We start from the raw sequence: 9586 nt of genomic DNA on the forward strand, positions 1-9586 counted from the left end.
GAATATCAAATACTGATTAAATGCTCAAAGCAAAATGATATCTATAATTAGCTTGTAAATGGTTTGTTTATTCAAAATGCAATTGAGTGTTATTAAGCTTGCTTTGGCAATACTCTTGAGCAACATGTATTCTGGATTATAAACATGCAGCATCTGATTCCAGCGTTTGGTTCCTTTTTCTGTAATTCAGGAGCAACTTCACTGAAGTTAATGAGCTTTTCCACTTTAAAATCGGAGGGAGGCTCAGCTCTGCAGTCCCCAGGTGGCAGTGTGTGCACTGTAAAGACACAAAAAGCCCAGGTAGAGGCTCGAAGAGAGCCAGGTTACCCTGTGTGTAGGGGTACTGTGCTCATTCATGTTCAGGGTTACGCTGGGGGTCAGTTTGGCCAAATCCCACTGCTCCATTCAGAAAAACCACTTCCAGCCTTTTTTCCCAAAAGTGCTTCTAAGAGCCTGTGCAGCTGAAGCAAGTGTTCCAGTAAGGTTCAGAACGAAAAGGTCATGAATTTATGTTAAAACACATCTAGCTTGTGTCTATCCTAGAAACAGACATTAGAATAGTTTCTATTTGCAAATTGGAAAGTGTGTTGTTCTGTATCTGAAGAAGCGGCTAAGAGGAGAATCACCACCAAATCCTCTATATTCTACTATACTTATTATTGATCTTCAATTTACAGAAAAATAGAATATTCCTGATAGCAGGCACATTTATAAATATCAAGTGTATTTAATTTTACTGAAGGAAGGCAGGTTTTTTTAATGTGTCCAAGCAGTAGAAATAGAATTGATTTTCTTCCAAATATAAAACCTATGGTGAGAAAGTTACAACATTAGAAATTGGCTCTGCTCTAGATTTTCTCATTAAAAGAAAAAATAAACCCCACCTTCCAATAAACCAACGTAATTGTAGTTACTTCTTTTTCAAATTAGATACTTAAATTCCACCATAGTTCTACTGGTTAAATACCACCATCAGTACAACTGTCCTAAATTTACATTGCTGTAAGACTCCTGTTTTGAATTCCTCTGTATCTTGATGCATCTTTAATCTTTTATGACCGTGAGAGTTCAGAAACTGGTTCACTCCAACTGAAATGTTTTCCTCTGTGAAAAAGCAAAGACAATGAGAAATAGTCTTTCAGAAATAATATGAAGGGTTTTATTTCTGCGGGTATTATTATAGATAGACCAGGGAAAAAAAAGAGTGGTTAAAAATTCTCCCTCCAATGATGTCATTGGAGTAATTATATCGGGACTGAAAAAACTGCAGATCAGTGATAATGAGTGGTAATTTCCAGAGAAGCTTCAACATGTGTCATAGTTCTGTATGTTCCATTCTCTTTAAATTAAGGATTTCAATGTCTATGTCCAGGGAGGGTTAATGATTCTCTGTGCAGCAGGCTTGGTTTCCTCAGGTGATACTCTGAAACTGAGTACCATGGAAAATATGGCCCAGCATTGACTTCCTGGACACTCGCTTCAACTTTTTAAATAAAATAAACAAGCGGTCTCATGCTGAAATAAAACTGCTGAAACAGCCTTACACTGTTATCTGCAATCTTCCCCCAGGAGCAGATGAGGGAGAAAATTAACTACAACATCAGAGGGTTGGTGCTGTCTCTGTGTACATTAATTGAAAGTACTTTGCTCTAGCACTATTGGGGATGATATAACCTGTATCACCGTAGCAGTGGCTAGAGAATCTGCCCTCTCAGCTAAGATGTGAGGAAATGATACTAGCTAACGAACATATAAGAAGGGACCTCAGCAACTCAATGTTAAATTATTCCAGTGGTAGCAGTCTAAAAGCAAATACACTTAAAAGCAGGGCTCTGAAAGAGAGAAAGAGCAAGGAACCATCCTGTGGGATCAGGTATGTTGGGAAAAATACAGAATGTATTTTTAAGGTAGCAGAGAAGAAGAAAGCTGCTGGATAAACTGTGCCAGGAGAGTTTGAAGTCCTCCTGCCACCCTGAAGGGACCATTAACAAACCTAGGAACAGCAAAAGGCTTTTCAAATCTAAATTTAATGTGAGAAAACTCCTAGTGTTCATAAGTGGTGGATAAGTAGTGTCTGGAGGGCTGGCAATGCAAGTGTAGGTGAGGCTGGAGCAGGCTGAGCATCCCCAGGCACTAAATGAGACACAGACTGAGTGAGGAGCAAAAGGGCCAGTGCTGACCCAAGAACAGCTGAGCCTTTTTGGAGGGACTTTGACAAATACTGTTCACTGCTATGTGAAAATACATAGCCTGGCTGTAAAAGCCAGGGTGCAGCACTATTGTGAGCAGAGGGCTATGGTAATGGGGGAGAGTGGTTTGGACTTTACAGCTGAGTAGCTGGAAGGTTTGCTAGAAAAATAAGATTATGTCTCATTTTCTAGTGAATGTATAGAAAGCTGGAAAATAATTGCCAAGCCTGGTAAGGTTAATGAGAGCCACTGTTGCTATTGTAGGACAGTGTTTGATTTCATTTTAATACAGGAATTAATGCTAGTGAGGTCTGTGCGGGAGGTAGCTGGAAGATGAAAGGAGAATCTCAGTATAACTTTATGAAGTTTCCAATCCTCACAGCTGTAGAGAAAAATAAAGTTCATGTACAAAGCATGAAACCCCAAAGCTAAATACCTGAAAATAAGTAGAAGAAGTTGAAAACTGTTAGTTTAAAATATCATATATATCTAGGACAATCTCTTGGTGTTAGAGGGTCTGTCTCAGGAAGTTTGGTTGCTTAGGGTTATCTACTGTGTGCTTAGCTGCTGTTGCCACAGCTGATGAATGCAAATCAGTCTTTTGCGCTCTAGTTACTTTAGACACACCTCTCAGACATCTTTAGTTCTGGACAAATTCTGTATTTGTTACAGACAGGTAGGATATTTAGTGTTCAGGGAGGATTTACAGGAAAAAAAGTTGTTGTCTCTTTTCCTCCATAAAATTGAGCAAGTAAATTTACCGAGATAACAAAACCACAGCACTGGTAAAATACATGCCAGCTGTGTCTGTTTAATCACTAATCCACTATTGTTTGTTTGTGTAGACTGCTAACTCTTTGCTCTTCACACCTAGCTAACATATTCTGTACACTGTCAAAAAACCTCAGGCTGGGGTTCTCACCACCACCACCACATTGCAGGGCTGTCTTGGAAGTGAGCTTTGAGGATGTACTCTGATGAGAAGCCTAGAGAAGGATGCTATAGTTGTCTGCTTCAGGCTTTGGTAATTAAAGGCAGAAGAAAGCACAGAAGAAATGAATAAAATGTATTTAGAAATGAGTAGGGAATCTAATAAGTTGCACATTTACTGCAGCCGAGTGGAAAACTTCATGTCTGCATGTAACAAACACAGATTTCATCTATCAAAAATGTTCATACTGGAAACGGCACAGTCTGTCACTGAGGGGAGGATTATTTACTTCCCTGCCTCTTGACCTCCCGAGTGCAGAAGTAACACATTTTATACAGATGTGTGTAGACTGTCAGATGCCTGATTGCAATTGGTGAAAGCTGACTAGCTATAAACAAGCCCCAGTTTGCAAGTTGAGTTGCTTAATTAGCATAGTACTGGTCCTCGGCTAATAGCTCCTAAGCTTGGGCTTAGCGCCACAGCACCATAGCTCCCCAGCATCCATCCAGCTCTGCATGCAGAGGAGTGGGCACATCCCTCTCTGTGCCTGCCCAGCTACTTCTGTTCTTAAATAATCTCCTACCAGTAATGCTGATAACATTTTTCTGCCTTTGTCTGTTACTCTGTCACACATTCTGCTTTGATGCTGGACCCAGGCAAATGGCTTGACGTTTCCCTGCTGTGGATGGCTGCTGTCCCAGCATGCTGCTTCACAGCTTCTTCATACACCTGGATTAGCAATGTTTTGGGTAGGATGTGGAGGAAGGAGATATGCTCTGCAGTGGGGGGCAGGGAAGTATTTTATTTGAGGTACCAGTCATTTATGGGTCAGATCATTTTTTGGATGAAGGTGGTAAGGGAACTGCAAGTGTGGGCAAATGGGAATTTCAAAGAGTGTGTAACTGGGGGTGCAGATAGTTTCTGTGGAGAGGCACGTGCGTATGAATATAGGGAGAAAAAGACTGTTAAGGCTCTAGCAGATGGGAGGACAGTTTTCTCCATTTTGCCTCACAGCATCATCAGCAGAGACAGACTCCTCCCATCCGCCGGGCTCAGCAGCGTAAGTCAGTGAGCCTGTGGGAGGTGGCTGCATCATTCCAAGGTGCTGCTTTCCCAGAGAGCAGGCACATACACACACTCCTGCTGGTGCTGACCCAAGGACAGTAGCTACCCAGTATAGTTTGGTTTCTGTTGGTGCTTCTTGCACCCAGCTTAAAAATGAAGGGACTTGACTGTCAAGCAGAAGGACTCCTTGCCTTCATTGAAAAGAATTCAGCATCCTACAGGCTTTGAGCAATATAAAATAGCAAAGGAAACTCCTGGCAGTAGTTACTGGCTGGTCAGGATACCCCAGCCGTGCTCTCCCCTTACTGGGATAAAACGATGGGCCCTATAAGGCACCATGGATCCCGACTTTTCCACTTCAGGTCTGCCAGTTGGAGCAGCCGCTGCATCCACAGCTCCCCACCTGAGGAAAAAGTAGGACTGGTGGTGAGTTCTGTGTCTGCTCTCTCACTTTTCCTTTCCTTACCCAGAGCTTAGGTGTGAGTCCCAGTCTTCTCGGAATAGCTTCCCCTCGCTGTTCTCTTCTGTATAGACAATATAGGTTATCTTCATCCCAGCTAGAAGCCAGCTCTCCCCAGGAAATCCCCTCCACTTCTTGCAGAAGTTCCTCTCCTCCCACCTCCTAGATGGCAAGTTTGTTCCTGAGGGGAAGCAAATGCTGTCACAGCATCCTACAGAGACATGCATTACAAAATCCCATTTCTGTGAGGTGCCCTTTTATGAGCTTTGATTATAGTCCCCAGCACAAGTACTCTAATAGAAGGCTTATAACTAAATTTTAGCAGCAACTGTCTCTGCTATAATATCAACTCCCAGTGTTAGTAGATATCCAAAGCTCTTGTATATGATTAGTGGTGAGCTGCACTACTGTAACTATTGAGCAAATAATACTGTTTCTATAAAGATTTTATTCATAAAAAGCTTAAGAAATAGGCAAAAAATGTACTGAATCTGTAGGAAAACAAGAAATTTGCCATCTCTTTTAATGTGTCTTTTATGCTTTTAAATATGTCTTGTATAAGCATGTTTGTGCATGGCATGAACTAAAATAGTTTTTTCCAACTGCCATGGGTTACTAGTGCTTCTAGTCCAAACATGTAAAATAATCCTCTGTGGATTATTTTTCCTTTAGAATCTGTCACGTCTCTGGGATTATAGCTGCAGAAGTTCAATAATACCACATAATTTGGTTGGCAATGGACTGCTTACCCTGGGAGCATTCCAGTTTGTTCAGCTTTATTTAACTTTATTTCCTTTAATTTAGGAGACAATCATTGGATTCTCAGCATTTTCACTGGCAGTTCTTGGGCCGGCTGGATGGTTCCTGTGCCACCTTCCAAGCTATAAAAAGAAATAGAAAACATCCCTTCAAAATTAAGATCTGAAGGCTGCAATAAACTGTAATACTCCTAAGTTGGACTCTCTTGAAAGGGAGAACGCAGTGGCTTGAGGGCCAGTTTAAAACAAAATGATTGAAAAATGAGTTCAGGTTCATTACTTCCATATGAAAAAAACCAAAAGTCCTGATACAGAATATAGTTAACTAAACAAGTCCAGGTTCACACACTATCATCAGTCCTGTGGGACAGGTCCCAAGTCAGAAAGCTTTTGCAGATGTTGTAGAACTGGACCTAGATATAAAATGGTGTAGTGATGCAAAATAGTGGTAGGTCTTCCATCATCTTCTGCAGTCTGCATGGACCAGTCTGAATCTGTCATCAGGTATTGTGGGAAAATAATGGAAGATTGGCGAGAAGGATTGTAAACACGCCCAAGTGACTTGCAGCTGGGGTGTTGAAAAACACATACATTATATGAATTGTTGTTTGGCCTTGTGTGTTGGACAAGCGGAACATCTGTGTTTAGATAACATAGGCCTGTGATAGACTTAGAGGCACCCTGTCGAACATGCTTGAGATTCCTGCCCTGCTGTGGGAAGGAATTTGCCTGCGCAAATCCCTGAAATACAGGGGAGCACAGCAGGTTCGGTGATCCTCTACCGTGGACCAAGCTCTGCGTTCCTGCTTGTGTGCCTCTGCCTGGGTGCTGCTTCAGGGATCCCCTGGTTGGTGAGGTAACAGACATAAATTTACTCTTTGCATTTCATCCATGGTTTTGTGGTTGCTCCTGCGTCCTGCTTGTGCCGGCTCACACAGGTACCATCAAAACTTTAAACTAAATAAATGGGAGAAAATACAGGAAAAATTTTTTTATAGTAGTTTCATTTATACTCATCTCAGACAAAACCTCTGAGAGTTTAAGATGATTTTCTTCAAAGTTTATCTTTAATCTTTACATGTGTTCTTTTGGTGTGTTCCCCCACCCAATCTACTCTTCCACCAGAATAAATGTTTTTCTGCAGATCATGACTGTCAGATACTTCAATTTATTTTCAATTTTTAGATTAAAATTTGTGACATTTGAGAGATTTTCCCATGGTTGCTATTTTTAATGAATGCTATGATAAATACTTTAAAGTCTAGACTATATTTGAAATATGTACAATAAATAATACTTGTTATGCCACGTTACATGTGTTATAAAGGAATGTCTTCTAATGATCTCATGTCTGTCTGGCAAATAAATACAGACTATTAACCTTTTGTGATGCTTAAGCATTAATTGTGATGCTTAAGTATTAGTAGAATATGATTTATAATTCCATTAAGTCATTTGTAATGTCTAATATCAAAACAGATTCTGAAAGTAGGGCTGTGAATGTGTAAAAGTGTACATTCTTGCTGTACTTCGAAAGTATGGTTTTCAAATAAATTTTCTGAGTTCCCTTCAGTCTTTTAACCACGACTGAAGTTTTCAGAGTGAGAATGGAGGCATCCTGACTGCTTAAAGAAAGTGGTACTGGTTTATTTTTTCCAAAAAAACTGTAGCTTTGTCACTGAATTGAACAGCCTGATCTGAAAGCCCAGTTATGTATGTGGAAAGTTTCCCACAGATTTTTATGAGTTTTGGATAGGCACCTACATTCCTGGTATCCAGAGAAAAACCCATGCCAGTAACTGAAATGTAGCTGGGCAAGTACTCTGAAACTCTGGTCCTGCACTCTGTGAGTGCATCCACTGAAATCAGTAAGGCTATTTTGCAGAATCTTTTGTAAAAAACGGTTTTGAACATTTCAGTGTGCCTGCTTGTCCTGCATCTGATTTTGTCATCCTTCTCTCACCTAGTAATACCTAAATAAATCAGTAAGATGTGACATTTCAGTCGTTGGTACTTGTCCTCTTAAATCGTGGCAATGAATAATAAGATTGCCTGGTTATAATGCGTACTTGGGGTACATGAGTGAAGCACTGAGAATTGCATTAGATGAAATGCAGTAAAAAAGCCATCTGGTGTTTAATATCTGGCAATATAGATATATAGGCATGTTTATACTGAAGCAGGGATAATTTTTAGAAATTACTTACCTAAAGAGACTATTTAAAATGTAAGTATTTATCTTTTTTTTTTTTTTTTCCCAGATTTCCAGTCTACTTCAAGCATTTCTTCCTAAAAGTAATATGGATTACATTTTACGGTGGCCTGATTTCGGCTGGAATAAAGTTAATTTTCTTCCTAGTAGCTGGTATAGTGCTGTGTTTTGGACTTAGGATGAGAATAATGTTGATAACTGTCACGAATGAGATTTTGTTGCACAGCTTTGGTTTAGCAACAATTTAGGATTTATTAATACTTTGAGATAGATCACAAGATTAGGTTGTATAATTTTAACAGTACTTAATCATCAGCCAATTTAACAAAGTGATTCTATGGAATTTGTTATAATAAAATTTGCAACTTAGTTAAAGATTTGAAAATGGCAAGGATCACCTGAAACCTAGAGGAGGGTTGCACACACAAATGAAGGTTAAATCAAATCACACACACGCGCAGACAGATAAAACAGTTCTGAACCACACATACAGACAAAATAGTTCTGAACCAAACCGCACACAGACAGGCAAAATAGTTCCGAACCAAACTGCAAATGCACACACACAGATACAACCATTCTGAATGAAATTTTACCCCTGCCCCTGAGGTTAACCTATGATTAAAATTCCCCTTCTGTGAGTTTCATGAAGTGCTGGCATTCATTAACGGATGGTCAGTAAACCTCGCGAAATCAGGCCTTTAAGTCCTCGCAAAATTGTCGTCCCACCTCAGGGGGAGATACTGGGTCACACAGCCTGCTGCGGTCCCGGAGAGCTCAAAAGGTCTCACCTTGGGTCGCTATTTACAGGGTCTCGAGGTGATTGGCTTTGGTCATTATTTTACATTCTGGCCACCATTCGTGCTGAGCCATTCTGACACACAATTCAGGCAGCAGATGGCCCAGGTATGGCCAGGGGTGCCTGGTGCCCATAAGCCTCCGTGCTTGCAACCAAGATAACAGCACAACGGGAGTTTTCCCAAAGCATGCATGGCTTATCCTGAGGTCTCGGAGTGGCCCGGGGGGCTGCACCACCACAATAACACACTGATGTTTTAGTTGTTGCTAAGCAGTATTTATACTAAGTCTCATCCTCTCATATTGCCCTGCCAGCAAGGAGGCTGGGGGTGCACAAGAAACAGGGAGGGGACACAGCCAGGGCAGCTCGAAACTGGCCAAAGGAATATTCTGTACCATGTGATGTCATGCCCAGTATACAAGCTGGGGAAGTTGGCTGGGGGACAGCACAGCTTGGGGATTGGCTGGGCACCAGTCAGCGGGTGGTGAGCAATTGTATTACGCATCACTTGTTTTGTATATTCTATTACTGTTGTTATTATTATTATCATTATTATTATTTCCCCTTCCTTTTCTGTCCTATTAAACTGTCTTTATCTCAACCCATGAGATTTACTTTTTTTTTTTTCCAATTCTCTCCCCCATCCCACTGCGGGTGTGGGGGGAGTGAGCGAGTGGCTGTGTGGTGCTTAGTTGCTGGCTGGGGTTAAACCATGACATGCAGGTATTTTAAAATACTGCTGTTTTCATGTAGCCCTCTTTACTGAAGGATTGCAAATGGATCTTTAACCCTGAGACTGGAAGCTCTGGGGAATGCGGTGCACAGAAAACCAAGATGAAAAGGAGGGAAGCCGGGTCATTGCAGGCACCTTTATTGCTGTTAGTGTGGTATGAGTAAGCTGGTAAGCTTTACCAAGTACAAGAGTTTTTATTTTCTGGCCTAAACCAGCCAGAGTTCAGCCAGGGCTGGGCTGATAAATGCAGCCAGTGCTGTCTGGAACTCCAGCTCCACCAGCTGGTTTTTCCTCAGGCTTCCTGCAGCTCCCGGAGCTAAAGCCGTTTGGTCAAAATGGTTGGTGAGTTTTGCATTTCAGCAGGAACGACCCTACCTGCAGCCCAATGGGTACCACGGTGCTGGGGCTCCCTGCCAGCTCAGGGCTCCCCGAGCAGTGC

At 41.4% G+C, this 9586-nt stretch overlaps 1 long non-coding RNA gene across 1 annotated transcript; it reads left to right on the forward strand.

Moving 5' to 3' along the window:
* The first annotated feature begins 3375 nt into the window (after positions 1-3375).
* LOC128139915 (uncharacterized) lies at positions 3376-9018 on the forward strand. Its single transcript, XR_008234550.1, has 3 exons — positions 3376-4611; positions 5450-6259; positions 7665-9018. It is a non-coding gene; the product is annotated as an uncharacterized LOC128139915 (long non-coding RNA).
* Positions 9019-9586: the final 568 nt, after the last annotated feature.

The sequence above is a fragment of the Harpia harpyja genome, chromosome 3, assembly GCF_026419915.1.
Source record: "Harpia harpyja isolate bHarHar1 chromosome 3, bHarHar1 primary haplotype, whole genome shotgun sequence".
NCBI lineage: Eukaryota > Metazoa > Chordata > Aves > Accipitriformes > Accipitridae > Harpia > Harpia harpyja.